This window comes from Monodelphis domestica, chromosome 3 (assembly GCF_027887165.1).
Source record: "Monodelphis domestica isolate mMonDom1 chromosome 3, mMonDom1.pri, whole genome shotgun sequence".
Taxonomy (NCBI): Eukaryota; Metazoa; Chordata; class Mammalia; order Didelphimorphia; family Didelphidae; genus Monodelphis; species Monodelphis domestica.
In genome coordinates this window covers 308901288-308925661 of record NC_077229.1, presented here as the reverse complement: position 1 = coordinate 308925661, position 24374 = coordinate 308901288, and the positions used below count along the sequence as shown (strand labels likewise).

Sequence of the window (24374 nt, the reverse complement as noted above, 5' to 3'; positions counted from 1 at the left end):
TATGGCATAAAGAGTAGACTTTTAAAGTGGCTTAAGCTTTTTCTATGAAAATTTAGGAAAAGTTTTTGTGTAAGTGATGGGTTGTCATATTGAAATTTATTTAGACCAGAGATTTAAAATCAGAAGTTATAATTTATTTTTTGACTCACATACCATTCAGTATGTTATTATTGACTCTCCATATGTCTGAATTTTTTTCTTGGGATCCCCATGTTAATCATTATTTTTATCTTGTATTTAGACTATAATTCAGCTGTTAAATTGATGTTCCTAAAGCATGTCTGTCCATATTATCCTCCATTGCACTCCCCTTTCTACACCCCTTTTCTCCATTTGGCCTATAAAACCCTTCATAAACTGACTCCTTTCTGCTTTTTTAGTCTTCTTACACTTTACTCTTCTTATATGATCTTCCCTGCTCACCTCAACTGTGATTAAGTGTCACTGGTCTCCCTGCTCTTCTTGCACTAGACACTCCATCTCCTAGCTTTCTCTCTTTCCTCATCTCCACCTCTTGTCTTCTTTGAAATCTCAGCTAAAATCTCTTCAAGATGACATTCTAAATTCTCTTCAGTGTGGGCATCTTCCCTCTGTTGATTATCTCCAATTTATCCTGTATATAATTTATTTGTACATAGTTGTTTACATGTTGTCTATCCCAGCCAGACTGTGAACAACTTGAAAGCAGGGGTTACATTTTGCTTTTTTATGTTTCTCCAGTGCTTAACATAGTGCCTGGCACATAGTAGATGCTTAATAAATTCTAATTGACCTAGATTCAAATTATAGGTATCCCTTCCACATGGCAACCTTCCCCATTGGATTTTTGGGGGTTTTGTAGAAGCAGAAGCTACAGATAACATGCGACGGCCAACAGATGACACAGAAGAAGTTTAGAATCTCATAAATGAATAAAAAATATGGTATGATACTGTATAATAATAACACATTTTGTTTCTTTTTAAATTTTTTAAATTTATTTTGTATTTCTTTTTTCATACGTATTTTGACTGACATACATTTTGACCTACATAAAACCTATGCCCCAAATGACTCAAATTTTACAATAAGGTACTGTAAAAACTCCATGAAGGAAAAAGAAAAATAATTCAGATTTTTTTTCTTGTATGAAACATTTTACATTGATTTTCCAAATGATCTTGGGGACGATATGGAAAGGATACTTGTAGGGAAAAGCTTTGAGCCAAGTTTCTATCAAGACCATCGAGCCAGATAAAGATTAGCAGATGGATATCCTGACATTCTACATTAATATCCATAATATGTCAAAAGACCTGGAGGAAGTTTCTAGTATATGGGGTAGCTCCTCCATGAAGGATTTATAAGATGATATGGACAAGATTCACATAGATTGATGAAAAAGGCATTCACAGCAGTCAGCCTATCAAAGGGATTATCAGTATTGCTGAAGTCACAGATTTAAAGGATTATTGAAGTATTGAAGCATAAATAATAGAGATAGCCCTTTTACTCTTTGCGAGTTAAAAGACTTAAAACTGACCCCTCATAACTGGAACAAAATAGGGTGGAAGTATTGTAAGGATCACATAAGTTGGTATGGTGGTATAAGATGATACAGTCTTCAGACATAGAACAAGACAACTGAATATGAGAAAGAAACGTGGAAGGGATGAAAGTCAACATGAAAAACAAATAAATTATAGGTACTTAGGGGCAGAGAGTATAATGTAGCAAAACCAATAAATGCTTAATAATCATAAATAAAAATAATAGCATTTATTGTGTTAAGGTTTTAAAAACATTTACAAATATGACTTCATTTAATCATCACAAAGCCCTGGGAGAGAGATATTATTATTATTATTTTTATTTTACAGATAAGGAAACTGAGGAAGACAAAAGTTAAGTAAGTTGCCCACAGTTACCCATGCTCAAGTATCCGAGACCAGATTTGGGCTCCATTCTCCTGACTCTAAGTCCAGCATTGTATTAACTTTACCACTTAATCATTTCTAATACATGCTTGGTGGCTGACAAAAATATGTATCTAATCTACATCTGTAAATTGCTTTGTACATATTGGAATACTCAGTCTGTATGAAACTTTCATGGGATGATAGGTGTATAGATTTAGAGCTAGAGGGGACATTAGGTATCATATAGTTCAAACACCTAATTTTACAGATGAGGAAACTGATCATCAGAAATACCTTTTATCCCCCAATTCAATTAAGTAAATGTAAAAGTATCTACTGCCTGAGATATAGTGTTTTAGGAATTTAGATACATAAATGAAAAAAAAGTCTGTCCTCAAAATGCTTACAACCACTAAGTGGTTTTCTTTATAAACTAGTTTTAAAATAAAAACTAGGAAAACTGGTAAAGATAATCCGATTCCTCCAGAGCAAGAAAGTTTATATTTTCTTTCAGCTGCCCTTATAAAAAACTAGGAAACACTTTTACAGGATATAGTGATTCTTGAGTTTTAATTTAATCATTACTTTAACAGTTCAAAGACACATGACTTAATAAATTTAATTATCCTTGATATTTAGTTTTTATGCATAACAAAAAAAATCCTCTTGATTATGAGTCATTTCAAATTTATCCAGGCTATTCCACACAAACCTGGTGATTTTTAAAGTCAATATACAATTGCAAAGATCCTAATATAAGGTTTATTGACCCTCATTTCTATTGGAGTTTAGTGTTATTGTTCTTGATGAATCCCTCTAATTTTTAACATTTTTTTTCTGAAAAACTTTACTGACTCTCAGTATATACCTTTACAATATTTGGATATTTCTGCACAATATTAAAACAATATAATCTCATAAAATATTAATTTGAAAAATATAGGCTTGCATAGAATTTTAGAGACTGAGAAATTAAGCAAACCTGTAACAAATAATAGATGCTCATGAAATAATTGATTATAACCTTATATTCGAACCTCTCTTGACTTTATAGCATCTATATCTTAATTTTATTTTAACAACATCTCAAATTCATCCAGTGGTATGCTGAAAGGGGAAACATAGTTTTTGGCAGATATAAATGTCCATTTAAGATTTCACTGGTGGTATACCAACAATAGCATTATAATTGGTTCAACTCTTGAAAGAATACAATTTTAGGTGACACAGCAATAATGTAGACATTATGTAATATAGTATATGGTGTTGTAAACATGAATAATAATGTTATTACTAATCTAATCAGTCATTTATGTCATATATCTGTATTTTAAATATTTTCATAGGAAATAATATCAAAAATTCACATTTACTTGTAATTAGGCTTAATGCAAACCTTTCCTCATTACAATAGTTGCCCAAATCCCATTTCAACTTAATTTCATTGACTTTGATTTCTAGACCAAAAGCATTAAGCTTGAACTAGTGAAAAATGTATAATATGTGCATTCAATTAAGAAGTAATTAGATACTCAATCACCCTTACAACACACAAGGGATTAGGCAAGGAAGAAGAAAAATGTGATTCACTGTAGTGTATAAAACAGTTTTGTTAATTAGTTTAGTGCTAATTGAGATTGAGAAAGTGTCAAAGCTTCATAACACAGGTTTACCTCAAATGAACCTTAAAAGCACAATTTTAAGTTTTATGATACTTTTGTGCAGGATAATATGTACCTTGCTAACTAATTTCCATAACAGTGGTTTATATAATTTTGGCTTTTGATCAAAATATTTCCTTCCTCCTTTCTTTCTTTTAATTGAAAAATTTTCCCATCTTCCTTTCTTTTTTAATTCCTTCCCAGACTCATTGCCTTCCACAGGCATAGAGAAACCAGGACAGAATTTCTGAGCCTTTACCCTTGGGTGCTTTTTTTTTATCTTGAATGTTTTCTTCCTCTCTGCAATAGCCACATTATTTACTATACCTCATCCCCTGGTACCTGCAGCCCCATCTTGCAACAACTCCACTTCCTCACCCAACCCAAAGATTGAATGGTTCTTATTGTTACCCCTGAGGTTCTTCCTCCTAGGGTCCACTTCTCTGCCCTCCCTGCTCATCAACCAATCCCAGTTTTGAGAGTAAGGCACATAAGATACCCCCTCTCTGGTAAGACCAAATTGAATGTTTGTTCCCTTCTTATTCATCCCTGCCACTTGATTTGTTTGGGACAATTGTTTGAGACAACACAATTCCTAGATACAACTCTGCCCTCTCTCCTTTCCTCCAAACATTAAGCAGCTACTATATGCAAAACATTCTATCAGGTTGGCTGCCAAATCAAGGAATATAGAATTTTACTGAGGTATTAAGACTTAATACACTTTAGAATATGATTAATCCATAAAAGGAGGATCAAGTGCTCTACTAACATAATAGGTACAAAATGACAAAGGAGCTGAATATCTAAACAAATATAATTATCTTAGTATAATCTCAAAGATGATAAAAAGGCTCTTTCTTTATATTATAACTGCCATTTTGAGAAATGATCTTGTCTTGCCTACTGGGTAACACTGATGAAAATGAGAAAACATTTAGCAAAATTTTCCATATTATGAGCTTGGTACCATTTGAAATCAGAAGTGCAAAGATGGAATATGTTCCTATGCATCTCCAATTTAAATAGCACAATAATTATAATTAATACTTATATAGTGCTTTAATATTTACAATTGCTTTATAAATGTTTTCTCATTTAATCCTTATTAGAACTCTTGGAAAAGTACAAATCAGTGACTGTTCTACAATTTGTAATCTGAAAGACTGGACTATGGGCACATAGAGATTAAGTAATTTGCTTAAGGTCACAAAGTCAGTGTGTATCTGATGTAAGACCTGAACCCATGTCCTTCTGACTTCAGTATTAGAATCTCAAATTTAACTCATCCAAAAACATGACTCATTTATCTTTACTTCCCCAAACCTACTCTTATTCCTGATTTTCCTTCTACTATCTTTTCCAATAACTAATGTTTGTAATCTTGGTGTCATCTTTGAATCCTCCCTCACAACTCTCTCCCACATAACCAATTGGTTGCCAAACCTTGTTTCTCCCCCCACATCTCTCTCAAACTTCCCCCCCCCCCACCGCCACTACCCTAGTTGAGGCCATTGTCACTCTTCATTAGGTCTACTGCAATAGTTTCCTATTTAGTCTTTTTTGTCTCAAGTCTCTCCCCACCTCCAATCTGTCCTTTACCGAGCTAGAAAAATAGTTTTCTTAAGGTGCAAGTCTGAAAATGTCATCCCCCACCACCTCATTCAATTAATTCCACTATAGTGGCTCCCTGAGTGCTGGAATAAAATATAAACACTTCTGTTTAATATTTAAAACTCTTTGCAATCTAGCCCTTTCCTTCCTCACCAGCCTTTTTACATACAACTTCCCTCCATGCATCCCAGTTGTGTTTAATAAATGCTTTTTTGATTGGTAGGTCACACTGCTTTTATAATTTCTGTCCATATTATATTTATGTCCATGTTATGGACATATCCATGTTATAGACATATCCATGTTATAGACATAACATATCCATGTTATAGACATCTATATATACTGGGTGACCAACTTCTTGGGAATATGAGAAATGGTATATAGTAGGACATGCTGTGTTTTAGCTTGTCATATACTTGTGATCAGTCTTTATCCGGTAGAATTTTGGCTTTATAATGACCTGACCGAACACAGCATGGGCTTTTCCTGAATCTGCACTTGAGAGTAAAGGGCTCCTCCACCCAGAGTAGGTGTCACAGAGTGTAAGGGGGTAGGACCTGAGGACCGCTATTATCCTCCCTTAGATCGTGTGGCCCTAAGAAATAGATCTGGGGTTTGGGCTTTTTTCATTATCCTTCTTAGTTCTAGGTACAGGGAGTGCAATCTCTGACCCTGGAACTTGAAACAAGAATATAGATGTCCAGGAATTCAGGTGAGACGATGCAGCCAGCCTAGCGGAGAAGCCCTGGCAGAGTAGCCCAGTGAGACTTTGGACTCTAATTTGGTAGAACTAATGTTGTGTAAAAACAGTTAAACTATAAGCCTGATCTGCTCATTATGATTCTGAGATATTGGGGAAAATGTTTCTATATGTGTTCTTTCTATATCCTTGAATTCAATATCTCTTTGTAAAAACTAATCTGAAATTAAGCAGTTAAATAGAATTGGCATGCTTGCCCCTAGGTTCCTAAAATGGGTAAAAACAATTGGTAGAGGATCAAGCCAATGGCAGAGAAGAGAGAATTCCAACTTATAGCATTATAATGCCATTCCTGGTTCAGTTTTTCTGATCTCTCTCTCTCTCTCTCTCTCTCTCTCTCTCTCTCTCTCTCTCTCTCTCTCTCTCTCTCTCTCTCTCTCTCTCTCTCTTTTTGTCTTTCTCTCTCTCTCTGTCTTTCTCTCTCTCTCTCTGTCTTTCTCTCTCTCTCTGTCTTTCTCTCTGTCTCTCTGTCTCTGTCGCTCTCTCTCTCTCTGTCGCTCTCTCTCTCTCTGTCTTTCTCTCTCTCTCTGTCTTTCTCTCTCTCTCTGTCTTTCTCTCTCTCTCTCTCTCTCTCTATATATATATATATATATATTTTTTTTTTTTTAAGGAAAGGTCAGATGAATCTATTTCTGAACAAAATACTGATTTGGTGGGCTTACAAGAATTTTTGTATCTGGGAGAGTCTGACATGAGATTCTATAAATTTGATTAATTTATTCAACAACTGTTGTATGCTTGCCATAACATCAATAATAGATAGCATCAATAATAGATAGCATCAATATAGCTTGAGGGGGCAGCTGGGTGGCTCAGTGGATTGAAAGCCAAACCCAGGCCAGAGACAGGAGGTCCTGGGTTCAAATCTAGACTCAGACACTTCTTTGTGTGACCCTGGGCAAGTCACTAAACCCCTACTTCCTTGCCCTTACCTCTCGTCTGCCTTAGTAGCAATACACAATATTAATTCTAAGATGGAAGGTAAGGATTAAAAAAATAGTACTTGAAGATTGCAAAGTGCCTAACATATTTTATCTTATTTTGTCCTCACAAAAACCCCAAGGGGTTTTTATTATTGCTATTATTACTATCACTTAATAGTCAAGGAAACTAAGGAAGTCAGAGGTTGTCACTTGCCCAACATGATTATACATCTAGCACTATATTACATCATTTAGATGCTTAAATAAAGGGGATATAAATAGAATAAAAAGTATATAATGCCATTATTGAAAATTCAATTAAACAAATACATATTTATCAAGAATGGATAAGATATTGTGCTAATAATGCTGAGAAACCATTTTCCAAGTTCTGCTACATGTTTGGTTAGAGTGAAATCCAGTTATCCAGTTACCTAGCATCTACAATGAACACAAATCATATAAGATCAGAGAAGGGTGACTAATATCATCAACAAAGTACTCTGGGATCAAAGCTGATATCTCTTTTTAGTACTAAAGAAAGGGTTTCTTCCTGGATGACAATAGTATTGATATAGATGCCTATTGATATAGATGCCCTAATGTGAATTCTTTACTAGTATTAATCTAAATTAATTTTGTTATTCAACACATATTTAATGAGACCTCAACCATATATCTTTTTTTTAAACCCGTACCTTCCACCTTGACATCAATAAATACTGTGTATTGGTTCCAAGGCAGAAGAGTGGTAAGGGATAGGCAATGGGGGTCAAGTGACTTGCCCAGGGTCACACAGCTGGGAAGTGTCTGAGGCCAGATTTGAACCTAGGACTTCCCATCTCTAGATCTGACTCTCAATCCACTGAGCCACCCAGCTGCCCCCTCAACCATATATCTTATGCAATGGATATTTGATAAACATAAAATAATAACTTTATCAAGCTTTCTAAAAAAATGACCTTCATATGAAAAAGGTTGCCTGGATACCTGTCCTTTGTTTTTGTTGCTGTTTGAGGTTTTTTTTGGTTCTACTATTTATCATAATTTTATTTAAGAAATCATTGTCTTAAAAGGAAGCCTTTATTCCATATAGCAATTCGAAGCACTGTGCCTTTTTCTTCCTTTACAATTTAATGGTGAACATTAAATATCTAGCATGCCTTTGAGAATGAGTTGATTTATAAATTATATCTGTCAAATACATAGTTAGAAAATATCTTCTTTTTTTCGCCTTGAAGTACCATCCTATTAGGAATGAATTCTAAACAACACCTGAACTACTAGACATTTGTATTTTATATAGCTTACACAGATAAAAATTTATCACAGATGCACATGAAAGTGTGTATCTTGTGTTAGACTGAGACTTCAATCTATAATAATTATCTTAGGTTTTTCATCTTGTCCATTGAACTTCATTTAAATATTTCTGTGTTGAAAACTGCAAAAAAATAAGTGGAAAGATTATCCAATTGTTCCCAAATGAAAGATGAAATCTCACAAAGAAACCTTTATTCTTTCAAAGGTCTATTTGTGCTTTATCTGGAGTCACTAAAGTAAATGTTTGAAATTTATGATCTTTCATTATGAGAACTAGTTTAAATTTTTTAAATTCAAAGTTGGCAAAATTGACCTTCACTTTTTGGGAAGTATGCTGGACTTAATGTTTGGAGATTTCATTTGGAATCCTGACTCCAATTTTGACTAATTGCAACTGTGGAGAAATCATTAAACATCTCTGAACTTCACTTTCTTTGTCTTTCAAATGCCAATAATAATTATTGCACTGTGTGCCTAACTTACTGTGTTATTGTGATGAATGTTTTTTGTAAACTTTAAAACTCTAATCAGTGTGATAGTATTTGCATTTTGTTACGTGATTATTTAGAAATGTTCTGAATAATTGAACATCAATCAATTACATAGTTTATGAATAGTACTCTTCTAGATATTGGGAAAAATTCAAAATTTAGCTAAGATAGGTTCCTTTCCTTCAATGAGCAAATAATCCAAAGGGGGAATATGGCATATTTAAATAACTTATTACAAAATGATACATAATAAATACTTGAAAGGTGTTAGAAAAGTTTTGATGTCTAAGAGGGCATATAATAGTTCTATGTTTTATATATGTATATATAATATACAAAATTATACATATATAATATTATATCTTTATAAATAATCTTAAAACATAACATTATTTATCTGGCATGAGGTTTTCTACATAAGTGAATTGGGGGGGGGTGCAAAGCCAAAATGGTAGCTTAGGAGCACCTGAAACCATAATCTCTCTCATAATCCTTCCAAACCAATATTCATACCACACTTCAGAGCAAACAGAAATCCAAATCCAATAAGAAGTCACAAGATTCTCCTATTGAAAACAACTTGAAAAGTAGGCACAATCCACCTATTTTCACAGGAAAAGGGAGAAGCACATTCCTCAACCCAGCCCGATGATACTTGCAACAAGACTTGGTTGACTGTGTGAGCCCAGGCACAGAGACGACAGCTTGGGAGGGTTTGCCTCTGACCCACCACACATGGCCCAGAGCTCTGATAATGACAGGCAGGGAAGAATTTTGGGGACCACCAGACAGGACACTCTCCCCCACCCATCCTGCTGAGATCTGTCTGTCTGTGTAAGACCTAGGCGGAGACTATAGCTATGAGGATTCATCTCTGACCACCACATGTGGTCCAGGGCTATAACAAGGTCTGAACAGTGGGGCAGCTACCTGGCTGAACACCCTCAGTCTCCTGGCTACAGTGAAAAATTTTCCTCAGGGTAGACCAGCTTAGCAGGTTAGCTCAACCAATTGAATCCAATTTACCAACAAAGGATTGAGAAAAGAGAAGATTCGGCCTCAGAGCAGAACAGTTCTAACACTCTGGTTTAGTAAATCAACAGAGAGGCAAGTCTATATAGTCCCTAGGGTAGAAGAACAAAAAAGTTAAAAAAATAGTAAACAAGAGAGAGAGAAAAGTATATAATGGAAAGTTTCTTTGGGGGTAAGGACCAAAGAACAGAACCAGATAATGAGGATGAGATTGAGGAAACATCAAGCAAAGCCTTAGAAAACCCCAGAGAATTTTTATGGAGGAACTCAAAGAGGAATCTAAAAATCAAATAAGACTGATCAAAGAAAAATGACAGAAGGAAAATAGTAGCCTGAAAAGCAAAATAGGCCATCTGGAAACAGAGGCATAGGCATTGAAATCCAGAATTGATCTGCTGGAAAATGATGCAAAAAATGAGAAGAGAAGAATGACTTGAAAAGAAGGACTAAAAGGAAAAGGAGAATCAAAAGGTTGTGGAAGAATTTCAATCTTTAAAAATTAGAATTGGGCAGATAGAATCTAATGACGTCACAAGGTACTACAACAAAATCAAACATCACAAGAATGAAAAAATTGAAGATGATATGAGAATAGCTTCAGGAGAGATAATAGACATCATACTATGGGAAGTTATCCAAGAAAACTGCCCTGAAATCCTTGAATGTGAGGGCAAAATGAGACTGAAAGAATCCACAAATCAGCTCCAGAATTAAATCCCCAATTGACAACTCCCAGGAATGTAATGGCCAAACTCAAGAACTCCCAGGCCAAGGAACAGTAATTTTAAACTGCTAGAAAGAAATAATTCAGTTATCATGGAGCACCAATTAGGATTATATAGGATTGATCTGGCAGCATTCACACTTAAGGACAGAAGTCATGGAATATAATATTCTGGAAGGCAAGGGACCTGGGTCTACAATCAAGGATCCCAGAAAAACTGACTATTCTTTTAGGGGAAAGTATGGTCATTTAATAAAATAGAATATTTCCAAGAATTCCTGAAAAAAGACCACACCTAAATAGAAATTTTGATGTCCAAATACAGAATTCAAGAGAAAAATAAAAAGGTAAATAAGAAAGAGAAAAAATTTAAGGGCTTCAATAAGGTCAAATGGCATGTATTCCTATATGGAATGATGATATCTGTAACTTTTAAAAAATGTTATTACTATAAGAGTAGCTAGAAGAAGTATTCATAGAGGGTGCAGTGGTGAGTTGTTTAGGATGATATGTCAAAAACCACAAAAAAACAAGGGACAAAAGAGGATAAAACTAAAAGAAATGGGGAAAGAAGAAAAAAGGGGGTAAAATGTATTATATAAAGAAGTTCAGGGTGGGGGGGAGAGGGGGAGAAAGCCAATACAATGGAAGGGAGGAAGAAGTTGGTGACAAGTAATTATTAAACCTTACTGTCACTGGAATTGGTTCAGAGAGAGAAGAACAGTCAGATCCATTGGGGTACAGAATGATCTCTTGCCCTATAGAGAAGTTGAAGGGTAATAAGAAATGGAGTGGTGGGAGGGGAGTAATACAAAGGAGGGAGAGGTTGGGGGCATTAAAAAGGCCCTATAGTAAAAGGGGAATAAGAAGGGAGGTAGTGGGAAGGGGATTAATAAAAGTAAGGGAAAGGGGGGAGACTGACTAAAAGTGAAACACTGATGGAGAGGATAAGAGGGAAAGGAGAACGATTAGGATTAAAGGAGGAAGTCAAAATGGAGGGTAATATACAAACAGTAATCATAATTGTGAATGTGAATGGGATGAACTCACCCATAAAATGGACATGGATAGCAGAATGGATTAAAAGCCAGAGTTCTAGCATATGTTTTCTATAAGACACACACTTGAAGCAGGTAGATACATATAGGGTAAAGGTAAGAGGCAGGGAGCAGAATCTATTGGGCTACAAATGAGACAAAGAAGGCAGGAGTAGCAATCATGATCTCAGATAAAGCTAAAGTAAAAATAGATTTATTTAAAAGAGATAAGTAAGGAAATTACATCTTAATAAAAGGCAGCATAAATAATGAAGAAATGTCACTACTTAACATATATGCACCAAATGGTATAGCATCCATATTTTTAAAGGAGGAAAGAGATAGTAAAATTAGTGGGGGACCTCAACTTTCCCTTATCACAACTAGATAAATCAAACCAAAAAATAAATAAGAAAGAAGTAAGGGAAATGAATGAAAGATTGGAAAAATTAGAACCAATAGATATCTGGAGAAAATTGAATAGGGATAAAAAAGATGAAAAGGGTGATCTCACCTCTAATGACAAGGAAATTAAGATATTTATAAGTGAATTATATGGATTACTGAGGTTTTGCCCCTTTAATCATTCAGGATTTTTTTCTTCAACTGTTATTGATAGAACCTTTTAAAAATATTACAGTCACTTACCTTTTAAAACCAAACTTAATAGTTATAATTTCCATACTTGATGATTCACCTTATCATAAGAAACATTCAATTAATACAATTTTCAATAATACAGTGAGATGCTAATGGGCTTTTGAGATGCAGAGGGTCTATGATGCCTTTGACAAATGATATCCTTTTTAATACCCTGGATTTTTTTGATAGATTTTCTTTTTCTTCCCTATCAGCCTGAGATCTGTCACTTCTTTTTTTGCTGTCATTGTACCAATGTCTATAAATAACTCTCTTTGGTCTTTTATCTTACTGTGTTAGATGTGCTATGTTTTGATTTTTTTAAACAAAATACATAGGCTATGAGTAAAGAGCTCTTCCTTGACTCAAGTGCATGTATTTTAATGCCAAATGGAGCATAGTAGGTGCTTAATAAATTATTGGTCCATTTTGGTTACTAAGCAGAACCATGTATAACTGAAACTCTGCCTTTGGGTAGAGTTTCATTTGGGAATGGGATAGAATGCTAGTTATTTAAGAGAATGGTAAGGGTATAGAATGGTTTGGTATAAACCCTAGGACAACATCTTAGTAACTAAATATTAGAATGGTATTTGGGTTGTCATTGAGCTATATTTACACAAGAGGAACATGAGACAAGGTATGGAGATGAAGAAGCAGAAATGTCTGTTGCACAGAGGAGAAAGCACGCTATCCTCTAAATGCAGGATAATTTGGACTTTGGACAGTAATCATAAATATACTGATTATTCACACACCTATATATTCAATTTTAGTCTCTTCCTTGGGGCAAGGAATCATTGTTCCATTCTTTCACTCAAACCCCCCACCCCTTTTTTTGAATTTTCTTAATTCCAGTGAGAATGCCACCATTTTTTTCAGCTAGTCAGTGTGGCACCCTCAGTGTTGTCTTTAACTTATCACTTTTCCTCACTTTGTCATTAATTATATGCAATCATATGCTGTTTTGTTAATTCTGCCTTTTTATAATTACAACTTTTTAAGGGAGCCATTTTCAAGCAAATACTTTCACAGCAAAGGCAATTACATATAAAATAAGCATATAAAAGCATGGGGTCCCCAAAACAATTTTATAAAAGTTTTTTTTGAGTCCTCTTTAGTCAACCAAAGTCTTAAATATTTTTTTCAAAAAAAGATACACTAGTTTGCCATTAGTTTTGTTTTGTTTTTTCAAATCACTAATTTACCCATGAGATATTTCCAACTGAATATCTCATAAACATCTCAAACTCAACATATCATAACAGGACTGATTCATGACTTATCTGTTCCCTCAAATACAACCCTTTTCCAAACTTCTCTTTTTAAATTTATTTCTATTTTCACTTGGGACTTCTAGAAAGGAATATTTACTTCATAGATAGAGTAAGAACAAACATACAAATATTTTCCTTATGCCTCCCAACCATACTTTCCTGCCTCTACCATCTCAATCTCTAGTGGAATAAGTTCACAGGCTAATTCATTTCCCATTGGTACTACCAAATTGATGTCCAAAGTCAGGATCACAGCTGAATGAATTCAGATCTTAATCACTGCTGACCTTAGTCCAGAAAGTTACTCTTTTCTCCTTGGGGAATTGATGATGGGTTGATTTTAATGTAGGTTCTAGAATGGCAAGATATTGGAACTCACTCATGATAACTTTTTGAAATCAGGTCATGAGGAAGCTCTTATCCCTTTCACCTAGAACACAATAGAACAAATAAAAAGACCAGGCACTGAGGCTTATTTTTCAGGGACTTGTGACATCAGCAGGAAGAAGATACTAAGGTCTTCCATTTATAGTATAACTTTTCATATGATGTCACAAACTAAGGAATCATTAAAGGAAGTGAAGGGAAACAAAGAATACTTATTTTTATTTAGGGAACCACTGCCTTTCTAGTCACTCAGGTTCCCTTGGGTTCACCTTTAATTTCTTACTTCTCCCTCACCCTGAATATCTATTCACTTGCTAGATTTGTCCCTTCTATCTCCAAAACATTTTGACCTTCTCTCAGTCCATATGGCCACCACTGTATTTCAAGCTTTCATCACTTCTTTCCTGGATCAATTATAATAGTATACTAAGTAGTCTTTTAAACTCAAATATCTCCCCTTTCTTAATCATCCTCTATATCAATTGAGTAATTTCCCTAAAGCACAGATGCTGTTTCTACAGAATGACCTTCTTTGTCATTGTTGAATCATTCCTTTACATCCAGCTTTTCATGACTCCATGGACCATAACTATCCATGGAATTTGCTTGCAAGAATACTGGAGTGATTTGGCATTTCCTCCCCAAGTGCATCATTTTGCCAGGCAATTAGAGGTTAAGCGACTTGCCCAGTGTCATACAATAGGAAGTATCTGAGTCTGAATTTGAACTCAGATCTTCCTGACTCCAAGAACAGTACTTTTCACTCCTGAGCCACAAGTACCTCTGAATGAACTTCAGTGGTCAATTATTATCTCTAGGATTAAATTCATACTCCTCTCTTTAGTAATTAAAACCTTTCACATCTGGGTCCAAACTACCTTTTCAGGCTTATTATTTGTTCTTTATTCCCCTTTGTACACACTATATTGTCCAGAAAAACTGTCCTTCCCATTATGACTCACACATACCATTCCATCTTTTGTATCCTTATTTTTGCAATGACTTTTACTATTTCCTTTGTCTGGTAAGTACTCCCTTTCCATCTTGATTCTGCAATTCCTAGGTTTCTCAGAAATTTATACATTAATCCTGTTCCCGCCTCCCCACCTCCAGTTGATAGTGACTCCTCCCTGAAACTACTTTGTGTTTGCTTTGAATATATCTTCTTAGTGTATCTGAATAAAGGTTGCTTAGAAAAATTAAATGTAAGCTCTCTGAGGACAAGAACTGTTTCTTTTCTGTCATATCCCAAAGAAATCCTAGTGCTCTGAAAGAGTAGACATTTAATAAATATTGTTGATTAACTGATGAGTTGATGTTTACTTTGTTACTCTGGAGTCTTTTTGTTTGATTCCCAGTTTTGAAGGAATTGAGGGAATTAGGACAGTAAATGGTTAATTGTAAGACTTTAGTGAACTCCATCTTATGGCTCAGTTCTGGAGCTAGCTCAGTTTCCTTTCTATTCAGTTATGGGTTTAGTCTAAATTCTATTGTGTGAGAAAACTTTATTGTTGTGGAAATTGGGGGAAAACTTTATTAAATTGTTTGAATCTAACTTTGCATGGCTGAGAACCTGGACCAGCTATATTTGGTGAATAGACTCTTACCAAGGATCTAGGTTATATTGACCAGAAATACAGTCAGATCCCAAGATAAATGCCAGGTGTTTTCTCATAATTGTACATCTTAAGCCACCCAATATGTTTTATCAGAAAACTGGTCCTATATTGATCAGTCACTTATTGTTTCCATTCCTTTGTTTATCTACAGAAATTTAAGAGGAGTGGGACACCTCTTTCCCTGAATTCAAGGAATTGCACCTTTTACTCTTCCTTCCCAACTTGGATAGTCCCTAATCTAATGTATTGTTTTCTTTTAATTAATTGTTCTTTAAAACATTTTAAAACATTTATTGTCTAATCTGGAAAGATATACTTGGAAATGTTTTATCATTGCATTTTGGAAAAATTTTAATTGGTAGATGTGAAATCGGAAGGCTTTGTGATTTGTTGACTTGGTAATGAAATAGTAGATTTCAATAAATTATTTTTACTATTGTTATATCTTACAATACTATAGTATATTATTATTTTTCACACAAATTTTCCCCAAAATAACAGTAATTGATTAACTCAAGGCATGAATTCAGTCCCTATGTTGGCTAGCCAACTTCATTTTGAGCCTTGGGGCCACGGATATACTCAAATTAGGATAAATGTAAATCTAGACACTAGCCCTATAAAGAGCTGTAAGGGTCCTTGGATCAACTTAATTCATAATGACTCCTGTCTTTGCCAGGTTGGATGCTATATGCTGAGTTTTTCAGATATAGTAACTCTTGAAGGCCATTTATTAAATCACAGAGGGTGAGGTTTGTGATTGGCAATGGAGGGATAGAATTAGAGATCTTCTAGGTATTAAGTGAAATAGCATGTGAAATCTTAGACAAGTTTAAGCACAAAGACAGAGACTCAAACTAACACATATGCCTATACACATATTTATTCAAGTACAAAATAAGGGACATGTAGCAAAATAAAGGAACAGAGGTTCTTCATGTATTACAAACTTTGGAGTGGTCAGTGTTGTGATTTAGCAGCCAGAAACACTATAACCTTGGAAGATGGTAGGAGAAATGCAACATCTTTAAAGCCAGAGGTAAAAGACATGATATTGCCATTCTCAAACCAATAGTCAAAGAAACATAAGTAGCAATAGAAAAGCTAAAGACCAGACTGCAAACATTTTCTGGATTATGAAGAAAGCAAGTAAATTCCAGGAAAAAAAAAATCTGCTTCATTGACTACACTAAAGTCTTTGACTGGGTGGATCACAACAAAATATGCTAAGTCCTCAAAGAGATGGGAGTACCATTTTACTATTCTCCTTAGAAACCTGTATATGTGTCAAGAAGCAACAATTAGAACCAAAGATGGAACAACTGATTGGTTTGAGATTGGAAAAGGAAGGGGGCAGCTGGGTAGCTCAGTCAATTGAGTGTCAGGCCTAGAGATAGGAGGTCCTAGGTTCAAATCTGGCCTCAGATACTTTCAGTTGTGTGACCCTTGGCTAGTCACTTAACCCCTATTGCCTAGTCCTTACCACTCTTCTGCCTTGGAACCAATGCACAGTTTTGATCCTAAGATGGAACGTAAGGGTTTAAAAAAAAGATTGGAAAAGGAATATGGTAAGGCTGTATATGGTCACCTTATTTATTTATTGTATACAGAGTATATCATGTTAAATCTCAGGATGAATGAATCAAAATTCTGACTTAAGGTTGCAGGGAGAAATATCAATAATATCAGGTATCGAAATGATACTGCTCTGGTGGTGGAGAGTGAAGAAGAATTAAGAAACCTCTTGATGAAGGTGAAAGATAAGAGTTTAAGCTGGCTTGAAGCTTAACTTAAAAAAACAAAACCTAAGACTTTTGCAACTGAGCCCATCACTCCCTGGCAAACAGAGGGAGAAGAAATGAAAGCAGTATCAGACTTTATATTCTTGGGCTCAAAGATCACCACAGACAGCAACTGCAACCATCAAATTAAAAGACATTTGCTCTTGAGAAAGAAAGCTATGGCAAATCTGGACAGCATACTTAAAAATAGATATTACCTTGCTGACAAAAGTCTGCATAGTCAAAACTCTGGTTTTCCCAGAAGCAAAGTATAGCCCTGATAGCTAGATTATTAGGAAAATAGCACCACAGAATCTACACTTTCAAATTGTACAACTGGAGAAGTCTTTTGTGAGTCCCTTAGACAAGCAAAGAGATCAAATTAGTCAATACTTAAAGAAATTAATTTATACTATTCGCTGGAAGCTCAAATACTGAAGCTGAAACTGAAATATTTTGGCAACATAACGAGAAGACAGGATTCATTGGAATGGACCTTGTTATAAGAAAATATTGAAGGCAAAAGGAAAAGGAAACAGCAAAAGAGGAGATGGATAGATAACGTCCTGTAAACAATAAACATGAACTTGAACACACTTTGAGAATTTGTGAAGATAGAGGGACCTGGCATGCTATGGTCCATGGGATCACAGAATCAGACAAAAATGAATGTTTAAAAAAAACAGGGATGCATCAAACCCCCATTACACATGCTAACTAATTTCTACTGGACTTTTTCTTCTGATTAGTAATCCTTTCATTTAATTATTTTCCCTTTTCATTTCCCTGTTTTATCTAGGGATAAAAAATATGTATTGGAGAAAATCTATATCCTTGAGTATTTGAAGTGATATCATGTAGAAGAAGAAAGAGTTTTTTTTTTTCTTGGACCCCAAATTAGGAAAAATAGGCTGATGAAACAGAGATAGATTTTTTAGTTCTATGTAAAGAAATTCTTGATAATCATGCAAATTATCGGGAAGTCAATGGGCTGGCTTGGGAAGCAGTAAGTTTACCCATTATTGAAAGTCTTCAAGTAGTGTCTGAATGACCATTTGTTAGTGATATTGCCTGGAAATTTCTATTCAGGTCTGGATTGGAATCGATGTTTTCAAAGTTCCTCCTGATTTGGAGTTTCAAAGACATAATTAAAAAAATATTAGTGTTAGATATTTGAAATTCAGTGTAGGTGAATATGTGAAAAGTTTTTTAGTGGGCATTTCCCATAATTCTAGAGATAGGGTCAAGGCTATAAGGATTTAAGTAGCCATTTCCTATAATTCTGAGAGGGATGGGAAAGACCTTTCTGCTTCTATGGTGAGTAGAGATGGGAACAGTAGCAAAAGAGGCAGAGTTTGGCAAGCAAAATCTAGGAGATCCTGGACTGAATTAGGACTTATGCAATTACTGTGGAATTATACTGAGAGATAGTGATATTAGCGAGGAGCTGGTCTAAGGGTAGCAGATGTGGAAGCAAAAGAGAGATCAGATTCCAGAAGGAAGCAGGTGAGTGGTGAGGTACATACTTTGCCCTTACTCAAGGTCTTTGTCCTTGCTTGTGCTACTGGGGCTTCATCTGCCAATATTGCAAATTTTGTGAGAAACATGACAACCTGTAGGCAGAATGGGGGAAGAAAAAGTGGTAGTTAGAAAGCATGATTATACTTTACAGGCTTGGATGAATTTCTTTTCTGCTCTTTACATGCCCTTTAATATATTTGCTCCATGTTTAAATACTTTTTTTAGCCTAATGTTATCAGGAAAACAGAAGAATCCCCTTACCCCAAACGGAGAACTAATAAGCTAAATTCAAATGTATTCAGGGACTGCGCCCTTGATAAAGATTGATAAAGATTCTTAATCAGGTATTATTGAAGTCTTTAGAATTAAATCAGGTCCTTGTGAGCCTAGAGTTGAGGTCCTGAGCCATGGGGGACAGCCATAAAAATTTCAGTGTATCACGTCACACATAAATTCATTTCTGTTGGACTGTGTGAAGAAACTGTATAGATATAATGTCTGAACTGGAAGTATTTTTGTGAAATTTTTATCTTTTGCTATCATGAAACTTCTTTTCATTTTTGCTGTCTTCCTATTTGGACATAAACAGACTTTCAAACCTGCTGTGGAGGAATTTCTGTAACATAATTGTCCTATTCTTTTCACAGGGATGGGGAGACAATGGTCCCACAGTGCCCCTGGATGAGAAATGGAGACTCTGGAGGCACTGCTTCAGTTTATTTACAAAGCCTGCATTGTCTGCCTTCATCTAATTCTGCCTTGATAGACAGCTGTGACAGTTGCCCTGTGTACACAGTCCAGTGAAATTCTAGAAATGGCTATATGTTGAAAAGAACCATGCTATACTCTCAAGTCACTACTATTAATGTTCTCTAAGTATTCCTATTTTTGCACCATAGTGTTTTATTGTTGTGTGCCACATGAATGATACTAGTTTTTCTGGTTTGTTGTAAATGTGAACATGTATCAGTTTTGTAGACAGTTGGGAAAAATCAACCCCCAACATTAGTAACCCTTCATTTCCTGACTGTAACTGAATATTTTACTCACTCAGTGAACAGTGTAATTTGTGATAATAAAATAAATGTTTCAATCAAGAAGAGCATATAACAACAAAATGTGGTATAAAAGCATAGTGTAGAAAAAATGATGTCCAATTTTCTCTCTCCATTTCTATACCTCTCTACCAAAATGCTTATCTAAATATATTTCACGTGGAGTATAAACACATGGGAATTTTAGCTTTGTACATATGGAGTATGGAAAATGTTGGGGCAATTATCAACACAATAGAATATACACATGTATATTTCTCATGATTTAGGAAAATCCAATCTACTTAAGATACTAGAAGCTATATAATTTTCTAGAGATGAGCATATAAGTAGAAGGGAAAAGACAGATTTGACAGAGAATGAAAGAAGATGATTTTTTAAAAAGGTACTAGAACACTAGGAATTTTTTATAGGTGATATTAGGCATACTGTTTAGAAATATATATTCCTAACCAAGGCACTTATTCAATGACTATGGCTCTGTTTCTAGGACACTAAAATGTCTTTTGATGAGTTTTACTTTTATAATAAGCATAATTGTGTTTCCAGTTTACACAGGCCATATTAAACCCTTCACATGACTGGACACTAGTTTTAAATAGTCAACAAATTTGTGATTTTAGTAAATAACAGTCAAAATTAGTAAAACAATACAAAGTAACAGAAACATCATCCTGTTTTGGTGTGGATTTATGGCATAAAATATTGAGTATTTTTAAGCTCTTTTTCATAGAGTGATGCCTCTGTTAAAGAATGGAATAAATACCCCCCACCATACATCTTTGATCTAAATATAAAAACAAAAGGTAGCATTTCTAATTGATACATAAAAATGCATTTTGATGCGCTGCATGGTGTCAATCAAATAGTTAACCTAATAGGAAAACTTGGTACACATGGACAACTCATATAGGTTCACTTTGTGACCTTGCACTAATCACTAATACTTTTTAATCTGGCCCATTACTGTCTTTCTAGCCTCCTTCACATTATTCTCCATTATGTACTCTGCTGTTAAATTATGCCTCCTAGCTGACTTGGCTTCCTTCAAGTTTCACTAAAGACACCTTCTGCAGGCAGCCATTTTTGTCTTAAATTTTAATGCCTATCTTCTGAGATTACACTGTTTAATCAGCATACACTCTGTACATAGTTGTTTGCTTAATTTTTTTAAACCCTTACCTTCTGTCTTGGAATCAATACTGTGTATTGGTTCCAAGGCAGAAGAGTGGAAAGGGCTAGGCAATGGGGATCAAGTGACTTGCCCAGGGTCACACAGCTGGGAAGTGTCTGAGGCCAGATTTGAACCTAGGACCTCCCATCTCTGGGCCTGACTCTCAAGCCACTGAGATTACCCAGCTGCCGCCACTTATTTTTACTTATGTTTTACTTATGTTTACTTATTATTTTCCCCTGTCCTCCACACCCCTTAGACTGTGAGCTTCTCCAAAGCAGGGTAATTTTTGTTTGGTTTTTGCTTCTCTCTGAATCTGTAGCACTTAGCACAATACCTGACACATAGTAGGGACTTCATTAATGTTTATTGAATGGAAAACTTTATTGAGAAGGTGCTAATCTTCACTGGTAGAAGAAACAACTCACTTGGTGTTGTCTATGCAAATAAATCAGAGATTTAGTTTAAAGAAGTGGGGGGATACCTTTTAGAATGTATTACTAGGGGAATGATGATACAAATGAGAAAATTGGTAAAATGGTGATAAAAATTCCAGAAATAATAAAATGGATCTGAAACTCTTAGAGCTGAAGATTTGATCAAGGCTAGGAGAGTTGTGTGGGTTTATCATGTGTATTGGAAAATAAGGGGGCTGAGTTTTGGCTAAGAAAGGGAATATAGGGAAAATGTCTGGATGGAAGGAACTTGCCAACCAACTAATGCCAAAGCTAAGAGGCTTTTATTTCCTGGAAGAATGTAATGATAAAGGGAAATGGCTTTCTTCACTCACAGCAACTCCCAGGCTTGAATTAATTGAACCACCCAACAAATACTTGTTAATAATCCTTCCTATGCAAAGGATTGTGCAATGCTCCAGGGATACAGGAGATCAAATGAAAGTTGCTACCCTGTTGCGTTCAAATGAGACAAGGTAGCAGGAGTGGGGAGACAAGGTGATGGATTATATCTCCTGGCAACCCTTCCCAACATTTCCTTTCACACTCCCTCCCCCACACTAAACATAAAATCTTATTTTCATGCCAGCAAAATAAATCTAGTATGATTTCAAGTATTCCCTCTCTCCTCTACCATTTCTCCCATCCTTCTTGGTAATGTCAAAGAATCTTTTTTTTTCTTTTTAAGAATAACTAGTATAAGACCACTTCCAGGGAAAAAATGGATAAATAGAAATGACAGTTTTATGTATATATGACAATGATAACTTTTTTTGTGAAGGGAAGAGAGAAAGGAAAAGAGATACCTGGAAATTTAATGTAACAAATTAATTAAAAAATTTATTAAGTGCCCACATGTTACAGATAGACTGAAAAATGGAGAAACAAAAAGGTAAAAGACAATCCATGCTCTCAAGGAGTCACAATCCACCAGGGGAGCTACCAGGCAAACAGCTATGTATACCTTCAACCCACATCACCTACACACAGAGATGGTTATAGCCTTGAACTTCCTCCCATTAAACACGTATTCACCACTGCAACATATATGAATTCCTAAAGTCCCTTATCTGATCATTGTCATTCTAGCTCTCTATTTTATTTTCCCATTTACATATAACAATAATTTTTAACATACATTTTCCAAAACTTTGAGCAGAAGTTCTTTAAAAAAGCAAATATTTGATCAAAGTAATTTTTCTGGTATTAAGTTTTGCTTAAGGCATGTCAGCCAAAAAAATGTAAATATCTAATCCTTCTTGATTTTCATGCAATGTGAGGGTAGAATAAACAGAATGACATTAGATGCCTGAAGTTGTGGAAAGAGTCAACTCAGGGAGAGAAAAGAGAGGAACTAACATTTAAAAAGAGAATCTAACATTGAAGACTATAATTTTCCTTATGTGTGCCCTGTTTATCTTCCAATTAACATGACAAATGCTTTGCATACACTGAAGTGTTTTTGTCTTATAGGTGTTAATATAAACATTTTTGCCATGCATGATTTATGATGATTTTTACCTTAGAAATGTGTTTAACATTCTGTATAAAGGAACTTCAAACTGATTTGTTAATTGATTTGTTTGATTGATTGATAATTTGTTAATTTGTTAAAATACAGTTAATTACTGTATTTGAAAGCGAAATCTATCCAATCTTGGCTTTCTCCCATATTAGTAAGATAAGTTTTAATGAAATTAAATGTCAGATGTGATTTTTGTTTGCTTAGTTAGGGCTCAAATCTGGACTCTGAATTGAAAAAAAAAGGTAGTATTTCTCAAAATGAAAATATATGAGACAATTTTTATTTCATCAGTAGTTTTCTTAATAATATCAGTAATTTTACTTCTCTTCTAAGAAAGTAGTGACAATTTAGCTAATGATTAATGTGGAGTGGTTTATTACAACAGTGAGCAATGGCCTCCAAATCATCTCTGAGAACTTTTTCTTTTATTTCATGGGATATTCATTTTGTTATAACAGTACAAAAATGAGGTTGACTGCCTTTTTATTGAACAAGTCATAAAAATGATATTCTCTGGACTATATGCTTATCAGATCATGCATGATGAAAAAGACTTATACTATATTCTGGGAATGAAAAAATCACTATTGAATTATTAGTTAGTATTTGTTATTCATTGTTTAAATTGTAAATATTTCTTGCTCCCATAAATTGCCCTGTGAATCTGTAGAAGACTAGAAAATGTGTACTTCTCTTCCCTCTCCTCATCTTATACCTCTTTATGGGCAGTTATAAGATTAGGACAGCAAATATTGATCTTGTGATGGAATGTGAATGCTATTCATTCTCTATAAATATATAAATAAAATACATCTCTTGAACTGTACTGTATTGTGAAAAATATGAGGTGTGACAGGGAAAGTGATATTAGGTAACGCATAAAAATACGAATACAGAAAGTGTTATTTCCTTTTCCCATGTTCTTTTCCTTTGTTTTTAGACGTTTCCTGTGTTACTTTGTACATGCAGTCAGATTTGGCAATGCTGGCTGAGAAAGGTAGTGAGGTTATTTGATGTGACCCTTCAAACATTGTTTGAGTGCCAATCTTTATTGGCAAATTATTCTTTAAATTGGAGCTTTCCTTCTGACCTAGGCCTAAGTTTATATTATAAGGATTTTAAAAAATATGCTTTAACTCTCCTAATTTATATGTGATTGCTCATTTTTAAATGAGGCAATTGTGTTTCTATTGCTGAAGATGGAATAAATCTCTTCAAGCTTCCTCTTTCAACACAGGAGCCCCTCACTGGAACCCTGTAGAGCTTTAGCTATTGAACAAAACTCAAGAAGAAAATTCCTTGAGATGCCACGAAGGCCCTGATCTGCCTGCATTAGTTCCAATGGGCCTGGTTCATTCCCAGAATAACTCTTTGGGATAATTCCTTTGATAAGCTTTAATTGCTTTAGAGTTAGACTGGAATTCATTTGGCCTCAATGGGAATTTTTTTGTGGAATTACATTAGAATCTGGTCCG

General features: G+C 34.9%; 1 protein-coding gene across 1 annotated transcript in view; it reads left to right on the top strand.

Annotated features, from left to right (window-relative positions):
* The window catches only part of CA8 (carbonic anhydrase 8), a 146582-nt gene extending 122857 nt beyond the window's left edge, over nt 1–23725 (top strand). The window contains exon 9 of the mRNA XM_001368314.4: nt 19338–23725. The gene's annotated coding sequence lies outside the window, so the exon portion shown is untranslated. The remainder of the gene's footprint in view (nt 1–19337) is intronic.
* Nucleotides 23726–24374: the final 649 nt, after the last annotated feature.